Here is a 21,481-nt window from a genome sequence, read left to right on the forward strand (position 1 = left end):
CTATCCATTATTGTAATTGTCAACTGATTACTGTATTAAACACTATGAATACAATAATGAATAAATTTTAAAATTTTTTTATATATTTATTAAAAATTTCCACTTCCTCCCATTTCCCTCCCACTCCCCCTACCCCTCCCTCTCCAGTCCTAAGAGAAGTCAGGGTGCCCTGCCCTGTGGGAAGTCCAAGGACCTCCCCCATCCATTCAGGTCTAGGAAGGTGTGCATCCAAACAGACTAGGCCCCCAAAAAGCCAGTACATGCAGTAGAATCAAAACCCGGTGTCATTATCATTGGATTCTCAGTCCGCCCTCATTGTCAGCCACATTCAGGGAGTCCGGTTTGATCACATGCTCATTCAGTCCCAGTCCAGCTTGCCTTGGTGAGCTCCCATTAGATCTTTCCCACCGTCTCAGTAGGTGGGTGCACCCCTTGCGGTCCTGACTTCCTGGCTCATGTTCTCCCTCTTTCTGCTCTTCATCTGGGCCTTGGGAGCTCAGTCCTGTGCTCCAATGTGGGTCTCTGTCTCTATCTCCATCCATTGCCAGATGAAGGTTCTATGGTGATATGCAAGATATTCATCAGTGTGGCTATGGGAGAAGGCCTGTTCAGGCACCCTCTCCTCTGCTGCCCAAGGACCTACCTGGGGATATCTCCTTGGACACCTGGGAACCCCTCTAGAGCCAAGTCTCTTGCCAACCCTAAAATGGCTCCCTTAATTTAAGATATCTTCTTTCCTGTTCCCAAATCCACCCTTCCTCCGTCTCAGCCATCTCATTCCCTCAAGCTCTCCCCAATCCTCCCCTTCTCCCTTCTCTCTCCCCATCTTCCCTTCCCCCCAACCCACCCAGACACCCGTGCTCCCAACGTTTGCCCAGCAATCTTGTCTACTTCCAATATCGAGGAGGATAAATATGTTTCTCCTTGGGTTCACCTTCTTATTTAGCTTCTCTAGGATCACGAACTATAGGCTCAATGTCCTTTGTTTGTGGCTAGAATCCACTTATGAGTAAGTACATACCATATTCCTCTTTTTGGGTCTGGGTTATTTCACTCAGTAAAGTGTTTTCTATTTCCATCCATTTGCACGCAAAATTCAAGATGTCATTGTTTTTTATTGCTGAATAGAACTCTAAAGTGTATATTGCCACACCTTCTTTATCCATTCTTCTATTGAGGGGCACGTAGGTTGTTTCCAGGTTCTGGCTATTACAAATAGTGCTGCTATGAACATAGTTGAACAAATGCATTTGTACTATGATTGGGCATCTCTTGGCTATATTCCCAAGAGTAGAATTGCAGGATCCTGAGGCAGGTTGACTCCCAGTTTCCTGAGAAACCACCACACTGATTTCCAAAGTGGTTGCACAAGTTTGCATTCCCACCAACAATGGATGAGTGTTCCCCTTATTCCACATCCTCTCCAGCATAGGCTATCATTGGTGTTTTTGATTTTAGCCATTCTGACAGGTATAAGATGGTATCTCAATAATGAATAAATTTAAACCTGAACTTGCCCTCAAAGAACTCATGGTCAAATGTAGGAGACAGAACTAAAATATGCAATGAACAATAAAATATGTTATGTTCCATGATAGGGTTTTTTTTTGTCAAGATAAGGTAAATGCTATAAATAAAAAACCTCAAAATTTTAGTGTCTTTAGACAGTAAACATTTTTGTTTATTCAAGTGATTGTCTAATGTAGCCAATAATTAGGCAGAGGATCCCCAATCCAAGTCATTCATTTAGGGACCCAAATTCCTTTTACATTACAATATCATTGCTTTCAACACATGGAGTCTAATACCATTATACAAAGGGAAGAGAAGCTCTGAAGAAACCACACTCATTCTTACCTCCCTCAACTAAGAAGAGACACAACACTTCTGCTCAGATACTGAAGGGTTGTTTCCTTTAACTCAATACCAATATTTTCAAAGAAAAATTTTTGTTCTTGCTATGATTGGCCAAATGACTTATTATAGAACTATCAGTGTAGTTAGAGAAATAGAATTCCATTTTCAGAATGACCTGGGTGAAAAGTACATTCTTGTAGCATGTAAGTTATGAGCCCTGATAGACTCACACAATTTGAAAAGATGAAGTATAGTTCCCAAAGAAAAACCAACACATCATCAACTGCAGGATCCATGAATTTGTGCTGTAATATAATTTTCAGAGTGAAAATATTTAGGTTCAGATATCTACTGAGATATTCTTCATGAATTTGGCGTCAACTGGAACTAAGTACATTTCAGAATATTACTTGCTGAAGGAACTTGATGCTATTAGAATCTTTGTCCTCAAAACATTTGCAATGAAGGTTGAGACTGTAAGATACAAAAGTGAAGAAATTTCAATGTAAAATAAATTGTTCTTCTTAGTTATGTAATTTGTGTCAATGAAAAAATGACTAGTGAGTATGCTATGCCATGGTAGGTCTAGAAATGCAGCCATTGCTCAGAAATGTAGAATTAAGTGCATAAGTAATACAGGTAAACCTTCCAAATCCAGGAGATAATAGTTATGGTGGTTGGAATAAAAATGTACACCATATGATCATAGAGAGTGACACTATTAGAAGGTATGGCCTTGTTACAGGAAGTGTGTGACTGGGAGTAACTCAAGCCAGGTCCACTTAGTGGCTCAGTCTCTCTTCCTATTGCCTACCAAACCAGATGTAGAACTCTAAGCTCCTCCTCCAGTGCCATGTCTGACTGCATGCTATTATGCTTCCCGCCATGAGAACATGAGAATAATGAACTAAACCTCTGAAACCTGTAAGGCAGCCCCAACAAACATTTTCCTTTTTAAGAGTTGCCATGGTCCCAGTGTTTCTTCACAGAAAAAAAAAATCCAATTTCAAGGATGACTGTCTAGTCCCTGATTTCTGTGATCGAATCAGGAATTAGCAAGTTCCGTCTACATAACAGTGTTGAATATGTCATATTATGTAATGAATATCAAGTGTTTAATATAATTAGCATATATAGAATATCCAGCCAATGATTCTATAGTGTATTATTGGGTACTTTATATGTATTGTGAAAAATAGGCCTATTAAGGACTTGGTCCTGCCTCAACTTCATGTGCCAGGCTTTGTTGACTCTTCATGGGAGGCCTTACCCTTTCTGAGGAGTAAATGGGGAGGGAGGAAGAATTGAGAGAGGGGTAATTGTGGTTGGTATGTGAAGTCAATAAAAAATTTAAATTAAAAATAGGCCTATTTAGCTAGATATCAATACTTTATTTTAAACAAATTTCTAAGATATGCCAAATGGTAATTTACAGAGGAATGTAAGCATACTTAACATCTAATTCCAAGGTTTGTAGTTTTGCCTTTATTTAATGTTTCATTTTTACTCTTGGAAATATTCCACAAAACATAGAAAGACAAGGTAATATTAAATATATTTTGTGAGCATGGTGATATTCTATGTAGATAAATTCTGAATTACTTATTAGATCAGAAATTTGATGGTCAAAAGGTTGAATGGGTATTTTTAGAGTTCTTCGTTGAATTGTTACTGCCCCAGTTCTGTGCAGAATGTGATGTTCTATTCAATAGAGTGAACATATTTTTAAAAATTGCATTATTGTCCAAGTACATTAAAAATATCATGTTGTCCCCATCTTTTCTGATGGACTACAACTTTTATAAATAAGTGGGAAGCTTCAGGGCTATTACAAAGCATAAAGTTTCTGATTTAGTGTAGCAGAATGCTGACCTCTGGGTATGACATAGCCAATGACCACTTCTTAGCGACAATGAATACCTGTAGATGTGTAGAATATTGGGCCCACTAATGGTCCCTCTCGGAAGAGAGGAGGCTTGTAAAAACCCACCACTCTTCGAGGATATATCAGTAGATAGTGTTTGTTATAGAGGACTTATTCCTTAGTGGGGTAGCTGATCACTCATAAATTGTTCCTTTTATGTAGATGGCTCTTCATCCATCCTCTTGTAAATAACTCCAATTGAGCTCATTGATCTGTCAAGCTATACTTGGGTGTAATAATTCCATAATCTACCCTGGAATAGTTCACACAACAGCAAATGTTGTCACTGGGTCTGTTCAGTCTGAAAGGTAGTTTTCTCCTTATTTTTCTATCAATTTGTGTCTCCTTCAGACACTAAGGAAAGATGAACAAAGTTTCGGAAGCCATGGATGATATGTATTACTCATCATTATTGGCCAGTGAAAACTCTGATGCCTCAGTGATAGTTATGGAACTATGGAACAGAACTGAGAAACAGAAAGAGAAAAGCTGTTCCCGTGTGTAGTCTTAAAGGTTTTGAAATTATTGATTTGTAATGGAGATAAGCCTTTTTGTGGAATACGATCATTACAAGTTGGAGATGGAACTCAGTTGGTAGGGTCCTTGCACAAAGCCCTGGGTTTAATCCCCAGCGCCACATAAAAATCATAGAGGTACAAACCTCAAAGTGCAACCCTTGGGAAGTATCTCTTAACAACTTCTATACACACACAAAAATGAATGTGTGAACTCTGGATTCTCATACCTATACTCTTCACCCTCTGCCTTATTCTAAGCCAAAGATTAGACTTCTAGGGTCCTGTAGGAGACTCCTGTTTTCTCATCCATTCAGAACCACCTTCCCAGTGTTTCAGTGTTCATGACATTGATCCAGACCCTCCCCTTATTCTTGTCCCTACTAATTTTCAGTGATTATATAGCAAAGTGTTAGTATACAACAAAATCACTTATGTTAATAGATTGAAACGTCTTTCACAAAAGCTATCATCCATTCTGTGATTTCACTTTTCATATTACACATTTTAGTGCTCTTTGATATTGTTAATCCATAGGCACAAATTACTTTTAATGTAAAAATTAAAGACAACTAAATAAGCCAGTCACAAATAAATGATTCCATTAACATGAGGGACACAGAGTATTCACAGAAACAGGAAGTAGAATAGTGGTTGTCCGGGAATGTGAGGAGGAGGAAGTGGGAAGTTAATGTTTAATGGGAACAGAGCTTTACCCATGTAAGATGAAACGCGTTCTGGAGATGGGTTGTGCAACAATGGATGTGTGCAAGATTAATGAATTGTACATTTAGAAATAGCTAAAAATGGTGAAGCATATTTTAGCACAGTTCTTTTTCTTTTTCTTTGCCTTTTATTCAGGAACTCTTTCTTTACTTTCCTCCCATTCAATTTCCTTTCCAAATGCAATTAGCTTGGTGAATCTAAGCATCACATTTCTCACTGACAACAAGAAGATATGCCTGTCTTCTACCATGACACGCAAGACTCTCCACCAAAACCCCTTATCCAACCTCACCTTTTCTCACACTGCCCTATTTTGAGCCTCTAGAAAGCCACACCAAATAGCTTATTTTTCCGAAGGTGAGATTTTATAGTTCTTGTCTCAGCCTAAAATGACTTCCATAGTCTCTGGTCTGCCTGCTGAGCACCTCATCCTTCATAACCAGGCTTTACTATCTGCTCTGGTCATGTAGATGGGTCTGGGGAGCTTTTTGTTTAAGCAGAACACTGACTTTTTTGTCCCACCCCTCTATGTGCTTAAAGCACTACATGATTGTAGGCACCATGTCGCATCACAAAGGTTGGTTTATATGGCTGAATCCTTCAGTAGACCGAAAGGACCTGAAGAACTCATTCTTATTTGAAAAAAAAGCAAAGTTCAGAGCACAGTCTAGCTACCTAGTAATTGGATTTATGCCCATATGTTGAGGAAGTAAATGGACATAGAGAAAGTGTAGCATAGATCAGAGAGTTTTTAAGAGTTTTTATACCTGCATTTCCACTAGTGCCATCAATAAAAAGTCTTAAAGAAGCTCTGCATTGTTTGGCATGTATCACATACCTATAATCCTCCTCACCCTGAGTGGACAGAAGCAGGAGAATCATGAGTTCTGTGTTGTCATGGCAACACTCAGACTTCTATCCAAGGACAGAAGACAAGGGGTAGCCAGCCTCTAATGCCTTAAAGGACTATGACTTCTGGCTCACTCACAGACATAGAAGAACTCACTTCTCACTTTGAGACAAGACTGATAGTTTTGACTAGGTTTGCCTGAAGAAGGATGGGATGTAGGAAGGAGTATGGCATAGCAGTGGGCAAAAGTCACACAGGAAAAAAAGGTTGATAATAGTTTTCTTGTATACAAGCCTGAATTTTAGCCTGGTGGTGGTGGCACATGCCTTTAATCCTAGCATTCAGGAGGCAGAGGCAGGTGGATCTCTGTAAGTTCGAGGCCACTGTTGTCTACAAAATGAGTTTCCAGGACAGCCAGCACAGTAGGGCAGTTACACAGAGAAACCCTGTCTCTCTCTCTCTCTCTCTCTCTCTCTCTCTCTCTCTCTCTCTCTCTCTCTCTCTCTCTCTCACACACACACACACACACACACACACACACAAATACAAAACAAAACCTTGAGCTTTATTTGTGTGCGTTTGTGTCCAGATACTATTGTGCTGTACTTTAAGCATCTTAGTCATGGGTAGCCTGGCTTGCAGGAAGGCTTAAAATGTCTAACATTGTTTATATGGGAAACTTGTTTCTGAGTTGGAATAAAAGAGCAATCTGTGAAACTTAACGGTAATGAAGTAGATGTATGAAAGTGAGTAGTTCTGACTGTAGGAAATGTGGCTATGTCATTGTGTAGATGTAATATCACCACCATTATGATAAAATTATGCTGTTCCTGTTCTGTAGTGCCAAATGGACCATTACCGTGATTGCACGAAATTCCACAAGTTGAGAAATGCAAGTTTCCATTTTAAGGCAGTCTCATAAAGGGTCCATCATCCAGTACAGCCTATGGTTTATCATGCAAGATACCTCTGACTGTCTTCAGTACAAACATAGATCATGAAAGTGATGCACCTGCTCTCTAGTACTTTTACAGAGGAATGTCAGGCTATGAAACTGACTCACTGTCTTACAGTTCATCATCAGGGTAAAATATTCCCGAACATGCAACAGTCTTCTCTAGGATCCACACTGTAAACAGATGCATCGAAAAACCCGCATGAACTAAAAGCTTATTTCAGGCTTTTTCCCTTTCCCCATCCAGAGGTTTCTGATCTGTTGCTCTGCAGGTGAAGGTTAAAAGGCAGTGTGCAGGCCTTTAGAGGAAACAGTTCATTCACTAACACTACACAGAAAGACTGATGAAAGACTCTTTTAAAAAAATGTAGAAAAGAATCTAAAATTGCTTTTAAGAATCACCCATTTTCCTGTTAGAAAAAACAATCATGGTATCTGTCAAATACTAATGACAGCCTGTCAATCATACAACAGCCCCACCCTTCTCTGTTTTCAAGAGCTTGTCTTCTTAGTGTAAAATTAGCTTTTAACTATTTCCAAAGCAACAGAATTATATTGCTGCTACGTGTGACTGAAATGTGCGACAGGTTATTTGGATTGTAATTCCAAGCCCCCCAGTTATGACCTACGAGCTAACACACTCTCCTCATTCAATAGAGCCTTGTGTCCACATAATGTCAAACAAATGGTAGGGCACTAAACAAATAATGAACTGATTCAGAAACCTGCAGAGTGTCTCGGGTTGTGCTACTCTGTAAGCTGAAAACATTAAATTCCTCTGAGCAGCATAGCCAGGTCTGCACCGTGGCAGTCCTGTGATCTAGAGGGATTGTCTGGCCTATTTCTCTCATCTTGTCTAGCTACATAGTACCAAGCATGCTGAAAACATTCATTGCCTAAATATTTCAATGACTGATAATCAAAGCCTCACACGACTTTTTTGAGGTGGACTAAATTCAGCTAGTTCTATCAATATTTTAATTACGTGTTTCACAAGCATTTAAAGGAGTCACTACATAAATATTAGTAATATTTTTTAAATGTTACTCCAGGAGTATCTTTGGCTATGGCAAATCAAGAGGATTGCCCTGTTTGCTTGATAACATAGGACAGGAATGAATTCAAACACCCAAATATTAAAAGGACTGTAGAGAGGAGCATAAAGGGCTGATGTGTTTAGGGGACACAACAGAGGTTCTGAGGCTTGGATCCTGCTTTTTAACATGGGTGAAACTTGTCTTCTCTATATCTGCTTCTTTGCATCGTTGTATTCATCCTTGCATCCTTCATACTTCCCTCCAATTTCCAATAAAATGCATGTTGAATCACTGTTCATTCCCAACATTCCCATCAAGACTACTAGGTTCATGGTTACATTTAAAACGAGCAACTTTACTAGTACAGCAAAAATCAGAGTAATGCTAAATCAAAGGGACCAAGGTATGTTATAAAGGCCAAATAACATTTACCTCACCAATTGCATTCATAAAGTTTTGTACTTTAAAAAATATCTTTAAAGGGCTGGTAAAGTGGTTCAGCTAGTAAAGGGGCTTGCTGCCAAGCCTTATGATCTGAGTTAGATTCTCTGGAATACACATAATGAAAGGAGAGATCCGAGTCCCCTAAGTTGTCCTCTTACCTCCACAGGAGTGCTGAGGCAGTCTACAACTCACCCTTGAATAAATGGAGAGAGAGAGAAAGACAGAGAGACAGACAGACAGACAGACAGACAGACAGAGACAGACAGAGACAGAGAGACAGAGACAGAGAGAGAAAAAAGAAAAAAGAAAGAGAAAGAAAGAAAGAAAGAAAGAAAGAAAGAAAGAAAGAAAGAAAGAAAGAAAGAAAGAAAGAATTTTTAATGGAGACACTTAGACATAATCAATTCCTCATTTTTTTTATTTACAAAATCTTGAGAATCTGCCGAAAATTCATGGAGCCTCCCCAAGAAAAACAACACTGTAGTGGATTGAATACTGGCTCCCCAAAAGATGTCCTCACAGTGTAATCCCCAGAACCCATGAACACGATGCAGCTGGAAAAAAAAGAGCTTTCACAGATGCCATAAATTCTGGATCTTAAAATAAGGAGATCATCTTGGATTTTCCAGGTGGATTCTAAATCAAGCAGCAAGCTTCCTTAAACATGCAGGGAAAGCATAAGTGGAGGAAGCACTGAAAGAACAGGCAGAGATAGAACTGATAAAGCTACCAATCAAGAAATGCTGGCAGCCACCACAGGCTGGAAGCAGCCGGAAACATATGGTCCCCTAGAGTCGGTTCAGGAATCTTGACTCCACTGGAACCTTGCTTTGGATTTTGGTGTTCAATCCTGGGAAGGGGGGAATCTCTGTTTTTGCAAGTCATTAACACTGTGGTCAATTTTAGGATTACAGTAAACTAACAGATGTCCAACAGACATTCTCCAAGGTGCGGATTTCAGGAGCCCAAGTAGAGAAACATTGTTCAAATCCTCTCTTATCACTCAGTAATCTGAAAGACGGAGATTAGAACCATAGTTAGATTTTGGCTTTGCAGAAGGGGAACTGCTGACTGCACCCTAAAGAAACTGGTGAAATGAAAACCAGCTAGATCTCAGGTACCGTAAATCTACTACCTGAGCCTTGCAAACCAAAGGGTAAGGCTAAAAGTTTCTCCCTGTGCTCCATCAGCATGGGAGTCCTTCCTGCTTCTCCAGGAGCCCAGCTTTTCCCTACTCAAAGGTTTCCAAACTAGAGAACATAGTCACCTTAAAAAAATTTCAACGGTGCATTGAAAGAGATAAACAAGTCTCACACAATGGTCATGGGCACATAAGTGAACCAGTGGATTAAGTTTGGAAACGTGACTTCAAAGATATACTGTACAGAGATCTTTCTCAGAAGAATAAAGTAAAAGAGATTGAGTAAAAGTGTCACCATGGGAGGCACCAAACTTGAAGGTAGGTCTAGAGAAAGTCCCTATTTTGCCAGCTTGGGAATTAGGAGACGCTATTATATGGGTCATGATGTAAGTTGAATTGTGTTCTTTACAAAGAGATGTTGAAGGCTTAATTAAACTCCAGTACCTGTGATACAAACTCATTTGGAGATAGGAGCTTTCAAGATATCAACTTAAGGTGATGTCACTGCAGTGGATCCCCATACCTAAATAAGGCTGCTATACTTCTTAGCAGATAAGGCAGAACTCCCCCAAGGGCTTAATACCATGCGAAGTTAGAGACACCCAGAAAGCAGATGGTCCGGTGATGATGCAGGCAGACGGAGTTATGGTACTACAAGTTAAAGAAAACCTGGGGCTACCAGAAGTCAGAAAAATCAAGGGAAAGTTCTCTTCTAGAAGCTTCAGTGCAAGCCTGGTCGTGACAGTAGCTGGAGTTTGAACTTCTGGCCTGAAAAACTGTGAGATTGTATCTTTCAATTATTTTAAGCCAGAAAGTCTGTTCTTCTGTTACAGCACGTCTAGAAAATGAAAAGAACACTGTTTGGGATTTGCATAAGACATTTATTGAATGACTAATAACCAAACACTGTGAGGAAATTCAAGATAAAACAGATTCTTTTCTTTCTCCCAAGGAGAGTTCAATTTTCTTTTATTTCTTTTTTCTCTTATATTGTGCTTTTATTTTTTTAAAAAAGAAAACAAACTATCTTTTTTCAGTTTACGTATTAATCCAAGTTCCTACTCTCTCCACTCCTCCCATTCCCTCCACTTAACCCCCCCCCATCCACTCCTCAGCGAGGGTAAGTCACATTGCTTCGGGGAAGGTCCAAGGCCCTCCCTACTATATCTAAGCTGAGCAAGGTATCCATCCAAAGAGAATTGGCTTCCAAAAAGCCAGTACAAGCAGAAGGGATAAATCCTGGTGCCACTGCCAGTGACCCCACAGTCTGCCCCAGCCATACAAATGTCAACCACATTTAGAGGGACTAGCTTGGTCCTATGTTTGTTCCTTCCCTGTATGGCTGGAGTTGGTGAGCTCCCATTAGCTCAGGTAAACTGTCTCAGTGGGTGTACCCATCATGGTCTTGACTTCTTTGCTCATATTTTCACTCCTCCCACTCTTCAACTGGACTTTGGGAACTCAGTCCAGTGCTCCCATGAGGGTCTCTGCCTCTGTTTCCATCGGTTGCTGGATGAATGGTCTATGGCGATATTTAAGATAATCATCAGTCTGACTACAGTGCAAGGCCAGTTTGGGTCCTCTCTCCTCTATTGCTTAGGGTCTTAGCTGGTGTCTTCCTTGTGGATTCTTGGGAATTTCTCTAGTGCCAGGGTTCTTGCTAGCCCCATAATGGCTCCCTCAATCAAGATATCTCTTTCCTTGCTCTCATTTCTGTCCTTCCTCCATCTTGACTGTCCCTTTCCCTCAGGTTCTTCTTCCCTCTGCCCTTCTCCCCTCCTCTTCCTCTTCCCGTCAACTGAAGAATGGATAAAGAAAATGTGACACATTTACACATTAGAGTAATACTCAGTGGTTTAAAAGAAAACTCAACGACATCTTGAAGTTTGCATGCAAATGGATGGAACTAGAAAACACTATCCTGAGTGAGGTAACACAGACACAAAAAGATGAACATGGTATGAACTCACTTGTAAGTGGATATTAGCTATACACAAAGGATATTGAGCCTATGACTCATGATCCTAGAGAAGCTAAGTAGCAAGGTGAACCCTAAGAAAAAAATGTATAGAGATGTTGGCTGGAAAGTCCAAATAGACAAGATCACCTGACAGAATTGGGAACATAGGGGTTGGGGGAGAAAGGATCTACAGGTGCCTTTTCCCAACCACTGACTTATCAACTCCATCTTTATTTTCTTGGTAGTTCATGTACGGAGGGTGTGTAGATGTCCTAGAGGCCTGATTTCACCTGGTATTTCTGACTATTTCACATTTATCCAGAAATGTCATTCACACATCTCCATTCGCATCTGAGATGACAAAGATGTACAGCTTTCATTTTCTTCCCTGTCGTTATGTTTCCTGGCGAATTAATTCATATTCTCAATAGCATCTCCTCTGCTCTAAAATGAAGAGCTCCACATCTGCTTTATAACACTCAGTGCAGGAGCCGCAGTGTGGCACTGTTTCATTCTCAGAATTGTAATAAAATGCACAGTTCATTTTATGTCACAATATAAAGCATTCACTTTATGGTTTATGGTGTGTGTGTGTGTTGAACATATAAGGCTAATTAAATTAAATTAATTAAATTAAGTTAATCAATTTAATTAATTTAATTGATTAATTAATTAATTAAATGGAACATCGCTCAATGGTGAAGCAATTTTGATCTCCAGAAAACCACACACAATCAATCTTAGTAATAGAAACTACATCTTACAATTTAGATCCTTTCTGCTACATGGTACAGAGAAATTTTTTTGTGAGGCTTCGAGTATGGAACCCAGAGCCTTGAATATGCTAGGCAAGAGCTCTACCACTGAAATCTATGCCCAGCCCAAGACCTCATTTTCTATCATATTCTGCCATTTCTCCTCTTCCCACTCACTGTAACGTACTTTGCTTTTGATTCTTGTCACATCCTTGCTTTCATTAGTATGATTACTGAGTTTGGGAGATACTAACTAATAAAAAGTATATTACCCTGAAGTATGACCCCTCGAAATAGCAAATATTCATTTGTGTGTGCCACCATGCCCACTTTGCATTTTTGTTTTATTTTGTTTTTTTTTTTTTTGTTTTGCACCAGTGTCTCACAACCTAGCATTTCTTATCTAGCCTGAGTTGGCCTTGTACTTGTAGAAGTCTTGACTCAGCACCCCAAGGATTGAAGACATACCTCACTATGCCTAACCAGCAATCAGAGTTGTGTCTGAGATCAAGATCAAAAAGTCCTGAACACAACCATAACATGTATGCAGATTACCTAACCTAGTGCAGTCCCATGCAAGGTCCCTGACCATCATTTCAGTCTCTGTGAGCCCCTATGAGCCTGAATTAGTTGATTCTGTGAGCCATGTTCTTGTGGTGTTCTCAAAACCTCTGGCTCATACAATCTTTCCTTCTCTTCTTCTGCAGGACTCCCTGAGATTTCTTGTGAGACTCCTAACAGTGGGAGTAGGTGGTGTTTCTGACTCTTTAGCCTTGTCTTGTGACCCTTTTTCTCCTATTGGGTTGCCTAACCCAGCCTTTATGTGAGGGTTTGTGCCAAGTCTTATTGTAACTTTTTGTACTGTGTTCAGTTGGTTTCCTTCAGAGGACCTCTCTTTTCAGAAGGAAAACAGGAGGAAGAGTGGATCTTGGGGAGAAGCAAGGTGTGGCAGAAACAGGGAGGAGTGGAGTGGAGGGAGGGGAAGTAAAATTAATAATAATAATAATAATAATCCCTTAACACTAGCTAGAATTTAACCTGAGTGACTAACTGGCATGCAGTGGGTAAATGCTTTGGGGTAGAGGTTGTGAATCCTTTCATGTTCATTGCCTTGGTTACAACTGACATATGTTGAACATGTACTCTTTGCTTAATGTGTCACATATTTTCTTTCATGTGGTTTATAGCAAACCATGAAGAACATATTGGCACGCTAATTGTAAATAGAAGAAAACAGAGAGTCAAAGAATGATAATAACTTGCCCATGGGCATAGAGCAGCAAGATATCAAAGTTATAACTAATTTCTCACACTTCCCTATTTCTGAGTTTCATAATCTGTCTTTAATTCCACACTGTCTTATTTGATGTGTTCTATAAGGAAAGAATACCTCCTACATGCAAATGTCACTCAGAGTCTTGTAGGACAATGCAGAATTAAGTATATTAGAACTCCCTTATTACATCCTAAAATCAATAACATGCAACATGTTCAGGCAACCTTGGTTGTGTGAATCCACAGATAATGTCACACCCTACATAGGATACACCTTATTTTCTCCTATGCATCCTATTTTCTCCTATGCACATATAACTATCATAAAGTTTAGTTTATAAATTAGGGATAATACTATAGTTTATCTGTAGCATGTCCCCCATAGGCTCCTGTTTTAGATAACTGCTTCTCATCTAGTGATAGTAATTTTTGGAGGAGACTATGGAGCCTTTGAGACTGTGGGATACCTAGAAGATGAGACTTTTAGAGGGGATCAAGTGGACATGGTGTCAAGATTATTAGAAGGATGTACGCAGTTTTGGTTCTGACCCATGCTCTGCTTTCTGGTTTCTTTCTTTCATTTCTTCTTCTTTTTTAAAATAAATTTGTTTACTTATTTTACATCATGGCTGCAGTTTCCCCTCTCTCTCCTCTCCTCCACGTCCCTCATCTGCTTCTGTTCCTACCTACCAAATTCCCTCTACTGTTTAGGAAAGGGCAGGTCTCCCATGAGTATTAAACATAGCATATCAAGTTGCAATAAGGGCACTATCAATAGGACAAAATGGCAGCTACAGAACAGGAAAAGATCTTCACCAATGCCACATCTAACAGAGGGCTGATTTCCAAAATATATAAAGAACTCAAGAAACTAGATGCCAACAAATCAATTAATCCAATTTTTAAAAATGTGGAACAGATCTAAACAGAGAATTCTCAACAGAAGAATATTAAAAGCCAAGGAACACTTAAGGAGATAGTCAACATCCTTAGCTATCAGGGAAATGCAAAATAAAATTATTCTGAGATTCCATTTTACAACTGTCAGAATGGCTAAGATCAAAAACACAAGAGACAGCTCATGCTGGAAACGATGTGGAACAAGGGGAACACTTCTCCATTGCTGGTGGGAGTGCAAGCTTATATGTGATTTCTGCTTTGTAATTTACCCTCCCACAGCTATGGATGGAGCGGTTCCAAGTACTGTGCCTTCTCTACTATGGTAGACTGTACCCTTTGAACTGTGAGCCAAAATAAATATTTCCTCCCTTAAGCTACAACTGTCATGTGGTTGGTCAAAGGACTGAGAAAAGTCACTAATATGCTAAGTAAGAATTTAGCCATGGTACTTAATAACAAAATAGACTAATTGTAACAATCAACTACAAAAAAACCTTTGACACCAGTACTTGTGCATTTGGGGGCCTGTGTTAAGCAAAATAGTATCCACTTAAATACAAACAAAGATGATATGACAGCCAGTACTATTAAGTTATTATAAGTGAGTAGCTGAAAGGATAATCATGTTCTGGGCAATAAGGAGAAGGACAATGTGAAACTTTCTTATGTTACTTTAATTCATACAACTTAAAGCTTATGAATTTGTTTTTATCAATTAGAATCTCATCCTCTGCTCTACGCTGACCTGGAACTCACTGTATTGCCCATACTGACTTCAGACTCATCGTGATCCTCTTGCCTTTACCTAACAAGTGTTGGTATTACAGTGTGAGCAAGATTTTCAGAGTGAAGTTTTTATTTATTAAGAATTCTATTGTTTTCTAACTGTGATTGACCTTGTGGAACTAAAGCCATGGAAACTAAACCATGTACACGGGGTGACTACTGCATAGCATGACCACATACCCTAAGAACTTAAACTCTATTCTCCTAAAAACATATCAGGTAGTCACTCCCTCAACTGCAAGGCCAGGCTATCTTACACACTGTTCTAGCCAGTACTAAGGAACAAGAGTCATGGGGGTTGGCAAGAAGGAGAAACTGACAGTGCTCTCACCCTGACAGACACTTTCTTGTCAATAAAAGGCGAAAGGCCCATTTCCTTTTAAATGTCTGTTTTCCCTTCTACAGCAGTAGCCTTCTGGTCACTCGGTGTGTACTATTAGCCTTCAGTTTCCCAGGAAGTTGGCTCTTTCATTTGGTTGTATTATTTCTGTGTTGGATTCTCTGTGCTGCCAGATCTTGCCCTATCTAACCATAAGAAGTTTCTGTAGGTACATCTGACATTTTCTCTTTGCTTATAGCATTCCTAAACCCCCCACATTGAGATCTTTTCCAAATTTCACATCATCTGCAAACTATATGATTTCCTTTTCTATATCTGTGAGCTCCTTCTCCATAAATGAATATGAAACTAGCCTTTTATATGTCACCATAAACATGTTCAAATTATTTGCCCTTGTATTCCTGTTACACAGACTTTGATATACAGTACCTAGATATTAGTCTTAGAAAAAAAGACATACGCCATTTTCCTCAAAGATCTCGTCATGAGAGACACAATTAGATAGGCTGTCTTAGTTAGGGTTACTATTGCTATGATGAAATACCATGGCCAAAGAAGGAGAGGAAAGGGCTTGTTTGGTTTATACTTCCACATCACAGTTCATCATCAAAGGAGGCCAGGCCAGGAACTCAAGCTGAGCAAGGACCTGGAGGCAGGATCTAATGCAGAGGCCATGAAGGGGTGTTGCTTAGTGGCTTGCTCCCATGACTTGCTTCCTCAGCCTGCTTTCCTATAGAGCTTAGGAACACCACATCAGGCATAGCCCCATCCACAATGGCTGGGCCCTCCACCGTCAATCACTGATTATGAAAATGGCCTGCACCTGGATATTATGGAGGCATTTTCTTAATTGAGGTTTCCTTCCTCTCAGAGCAGGTTCCCTCCTCTCATACTTTAACTTGTGTCAAGTTGACATTAAACTGTCCAGCAGCACACAGGCCATTGTACAGTACAGTAGGAAATGGTTTGCTTTATATTCCATGTGTGATCAGAATACCATGGGAACCGTTAGACTACACTAGCAAGACAAAACTGTCTGAAATTACAAGTATAGAAAAGAAAGAAAAGGGGGACGGGAGAGACAGAGAGAACACAGTATGTTCCAGAGCACTGGGACATGAACAGACACTTAAAAGTAACTGCTCTATGTTAATGGAGCACAGAGCGTGCACTAAGGAGAAGAGTGAAATAATCTAGGTATAAGGCCTGCCAGTCAAGTTTGGGCTCTATCCAAAAAGGAATACGGAGCACTCCTGAACACTTATAAATAGAACAGTGATGGTGGAACTCAGAAACTAATCCTCCTGAAGTATGGTATCTTGGCACACTGAATAATATCCATTAAGAGAGATTCAACGAGCCCTAGAAACCAAGTCTCACCATTTCCCTCCTGGATGACTGATTGAACATGGGTGGTGAAAGACAGAGGAGAGTTTTATAGATCTGTTGTGATTCCGACTTGGGTAATTAGGCAATGAGATCAATGGTGATATCATTCACAATGATAGAAGATGGAGGCAAAGGCACATAATAGGCATGCAATCCATTCTATTGTTTCAGAAGGTCATTTGATACATAGATCTTAAAAGAAATTGAAGAGATGGTGTGGCTTTTCGGCATCACTACTCACAGTGTTCCTGATCAATTTTTAATTTTTTTTCCTTTTTATTTATTTTTTATTCTTTTTTAATTAAAATTTCCACCTGCTCCCCGTTTCCCATTTCCCTCCCCTCCTCCCAAATATTGCCCCCTCCCCCCACTCCCCTCCCCCTATCCCCACTCCTCTTCTCCTCCCCCCACACCATTCCCCCTCCCTCTCGATACTGAAGAGCAGTCCAAATTCTCTGCCCTGCAGGAAGACGAAGGTCTTCTATCTACGTCCAGGAAGGTGAGCGTCTAAACAGGCTAAGCTCCCACAAAGCCAGTTCATGTATTAGGATCGAAACCTAGTGCCATTGTCCTTGGCTTCTCATCTGCCTTCATTGTCCGCCATGCTCAGAGAGTCCAGAATCAACCCATGCTTATTCAGTCCCAGACCAGCTGGCCTTGGTGGGCTCCCAATAAATCAGTTCCACTGTCACAGTGGGTGGGTGCATCCCTCGTGGTCCTGATTTCCTTGCTCATGTTCTCCCTCCTTCTGCTCCTCATTTGGACCTTAAGAGCTCAGACCGTTGCTCCAAATTGAGTCTCTGTCTCTACCTCGATCCATCGCCAGATGAAGGTTCTAAGGTGATAGGTAAGACATTCATCAGTATAGGACAGGGTCATTTCAGGTTCCCTCTCCTCAGTTGCCCAAGGTACCAGCTGGGGACATCTCCCTGGACACCTGTGAACCCCTCTAGAGTCAAGTCTCTTGCCAACCCTAAGATGGCTCCCTTAGATAGGATATATACTTCGCTGCTCCCGTATCCTCCCTTCCTATATCCCAACCATCCCAATCCCCCGAGCTCCTCCCATCCTCCCCTTCTCATGTTTCTCATCCCATTTCCCCTTTGCCCCATGCCACCTCACCCGCAAGTTCCCAGTTTTTGCCCTGCAATCTTGTCTACTTCCCCTCTCCATGCGGATGACTATATGATTTTCTTTGGGTTCACTTTCTTATTTAACTTCTCTAGGATCACAAATTATATGCTTAATGTCTTTTATTTATGGCTAGAAACCGATTATGAGTGAGTACATCCCATGTTCCTCATTGCTGGTGGGAATGCAAACTTGTGCAACCACTTTGGAAATCAGTGTGGCGATTTCTCAGGAAATTTGGGATCAACCTACCCCAAGATCCAGTAATACCACTATTGGGAATATACCCAAGAGATACCCCATCAAATGACAAAAGTATCTGTTCAACTATGTTCATAGCAGCATTGTTTGTAATAGCCAAAACCTGGAAACAACCTAGATGCCCTTCAATGGAGGAATGGATGAAGAAAATGTGGAATATATACATATTAGAGTACTACTCAGCAGTAAAAAACAATGACTTCTAGAATTTTGCGTGCAAATGGATGGAAATAGAAAACACTATCCTGAGTGAGGTATCCCAGATCCTGATCAATTTTTGAGACAATAAAACATCTTTGACTTCTGGGTTGAAGATGTAGCTCAGTTGGTAGTGATGATCTAACATGCATGGAACTCTGGAGTTGATTCCAGCTCCGCAGAAAATGTGTGTGGTACTGCACAGCTGTAATCTCAGCCCGCAAGGGGTAGAGGTAGGGGGATCAGAAATTCAAGATCATCTTTGGCTACAAAGTACTTTTGAGGCCAGGCTGGGATATATGAAACTTTGTCATCTATGTATCTTGGGCTTCTAAATACTCAAGACTCTGAAAATAACTTTCAAGTATCCTTGAAACATTTTCATAGAGAGTGCCCCCCTAGCCCAGCCTGAGTCCTCTTGACTGAGCATAGGTGCATTGTAGCACTTGCAAGCTGGCATAGATGCCACTGTTAAAATATTTCTCACAGGGTAATAAATGATCTAAGAAAATCAGCCTTGCTTCTTGTCAGACTTGTTCCCTAGCTAAATATCACATAAGCACCAAGGACATTGGATGGCCTCCAAAATGTCCTAAAGAACAAGCTCCAATTGCTCCAGGTAGCATTGAAGTTCCTCAATAATTTGTTCTAACCTTACACAGCAAAATTCAACTTTTGCAAGCATGCATAGAAACTGCCTGCTACAATTAAGCCAGTCTACTTTCTTGTAGTGCAAAAAGAAGCCAGACATTTTTAAAATAGAACTTTAATAATGTTATTATTTATAGAGGCAGAAAAGTATGAAACTCTCCTCACTCGTCATAAGCATCAAACTGACAGCTACACCACAGATTAACAAGGGAAAAACAATCACTTTATTGAACCAAAAGTTATGAGGGCAGGTTTTGCAGCAATAAGGATCCAAGAACCCAAGGAAAATTTGTCGATGGTCAGATTCAGGGGAGGCTATGCATTTATGTACAAATGAGATTGGACAAAAAGGAATTATATCCTAGAAATAGACTGAGGAGAAACCCAGCAAGGCCTGTCTATTTAGATTTTCCTTGAACTTTTTAGGTAGCCATCTTTCCTTGTGACTATGGAAGAGAGGAAAATGTGACTTTTCTAGATTTTACAACTTGCTTTCCCAAAAGGGGGCTGAAATTTTCCTGTGGTTCTCTGGAGAAAAGGAATTGGGGTTGTCACTTAGAGGAGAAAAAGAGGTGAGGAAAACAGAAGGCAGAAGGCTGGAAGAAAAGTGTGTGTGTGTGTGTGTGTGTGTGTGTGAGAGAGAGAGAGAGAGAGAGAGAGAGAGAGAGAGAGAGAGGGAGAGGCTGAGACTCAGCGTCTGCAGATTCCCAATCTCCTTCCGTTCAAAGCCCTCCTCATGCTAAGACAGCACACTTGATGATTTTCCCTGAACACCTACTGTGCATCCTGGTTGGTAGTCAGAGTTCATATAGCTATTTCCTGTTGCTTTCCTTCTTTGGAAAATGGGGTTACAGTGCCCATAATAAAAACAAGTGTGAAAATTATATGTGACAATCAAGAGAGAAGATATACAATGGAAGTTATTTGGTCATCGGAATTGTTTCAGTGAGCCCCCTGTGTAGTTATCTAAGCATTTTGTCTCACTACTGATAACGGAGGCTCTGGAAACTGGGTCTCAACTGAGACTTCCTGGCACCATCTCATGTTAAGTATTTACTAGTCTTTTGCTGTTTACGTTTGGACTCAGGGCTAAGGTTCTGTAGAGTTGTGCAGCATTTGCAAGGTGTGGCCATGCTTGCTAACTATGAAGGTAGTACAAAGGAAAGCCAATGAGAGTGAGATTCAGTGCGGCCAAAATACATTTTAACAGAGATTAGCCCTTCTGCTGAATAAGCTGAGCCCTCGTAAGCTGATCCTGCTTTCTTCCAAAGAGCTATGGAAGTAAATCACCTTGTGGGTGAAACAGAGTTAGTCTTCGTTCGTGAGGGGATTTGACGTGTCTCTGTGGTTTAGCTGTCTGCAAAAATCTCCCTGTATTTAACATCTGCTCTGTCTTCAAATTACCCTGAGCATTTTTCGGAGACTCCGTGAACATGAGCAAGGAGCCCTCATTTTGTAAAGTGTCCACCTAAGCCAAAGGGACATTAATTAGATGCAGGGAGGGAGGGAGGGAGGGGGCTGGTCTTCGCAAAGAAAGTCAGTTTATTCCTTGGGAAAGAAATGAAGCATGAGTTCAGGGCATAGAACAGAAACCTTTTAAACTCTCCCTGGATAGACTAGCAAGTGAGTGGAAGGGCTAGATGACATGGTAAAATGGGGGTAGGGGGAGATAAACAAGTCAGAAATTTCCTGCAACCTCAGGAGCTAAGGTTACAAGCAATTCAGAACACTTCGAGGACATTAAGGAAAACTTTCTGTGCTAAGAGTCAGATACTAAATCCTATTTAGACTTTGGGAACTTCGTTTCTGTAATCTCTGTCATGATTTACTGTTCATTTCATCCAGACTTCTAAAACGTGAGCTAAATTAAACAGTCTGGAATGGGGTTGCCTCCAAAGATATCCACTGAGAAACAATCTTAGGCCAGTCCTTGTTCAAGATGTCCTTGTTCAAGATAGCGCTTGCTTAAACTCAGATTCAATTTCAGCTTGAAGAATACTTATTGAATAACTGTGGTTAAAAAGCCAAAAGTTTCATTGGAAGCCTTGGGCAAAAGGAGACAGGATTCAGAATGAGGAAAAAGACTTACTGTGGCCGTAACCAGCAGGGAAAACTGTTTGGAGAGGGAACATGTTGAGTAAATCTAAGGATCTGTGCAAAAGCTATACAAAGTGAAGAGGGGGAAAAATGGAAAAAAAAAAAAAAACACTGGTGAGTGTGATTTAAACAGGACACTGAGCATCTGGCCAAATTCAAGCTGGAGAATTCCCAGGGGAGCCTTAAATGCAGACCCAAGAGCAGTCTGGAAGCTGGGGTCAGGGGAGGCAAATGCTAAGGGTTTTTTTTTCCACAAAGGCAGAGAAAGTTCTGGGGTTTGTATTATAAT

General features: G+C 40.4%; 1 protein-coding gene across 1 annotated transcript in view; it reads left to right on the forward strand.

The window, feature by feature from the left end:
- The first annotated feature begins 17,306 nt into the window (after nt 1-17,306).
- The window catches only part of Amot (angiomotin), a 76,884-nt gene continuing 72,709 nt past the window's right edge, over nt 17,307-21,481 (forward strand). Inside the window, exon 1 of the mRNA XM_057759636.1 lies at nt 17,307-17,353. The gene's annotated coding sequence lies outside the window, so the exon portion shown is untranslated. The remainder of the gene's footprint in view (nt 17,354-21,481) is intronic.

Source organism: Chionomys nivalis, chromosome X, assembly GCF_950005125.1.
Source record: "Chionomys nivalis chromosome X, mChiNiv1.1, whole genome shotgun sequence".
NCBI lineage: Eukaryota > Metazoa > Chordata > Mammalia > Rodentia > Cricetidae > Chionomys > Chionomys nivalis.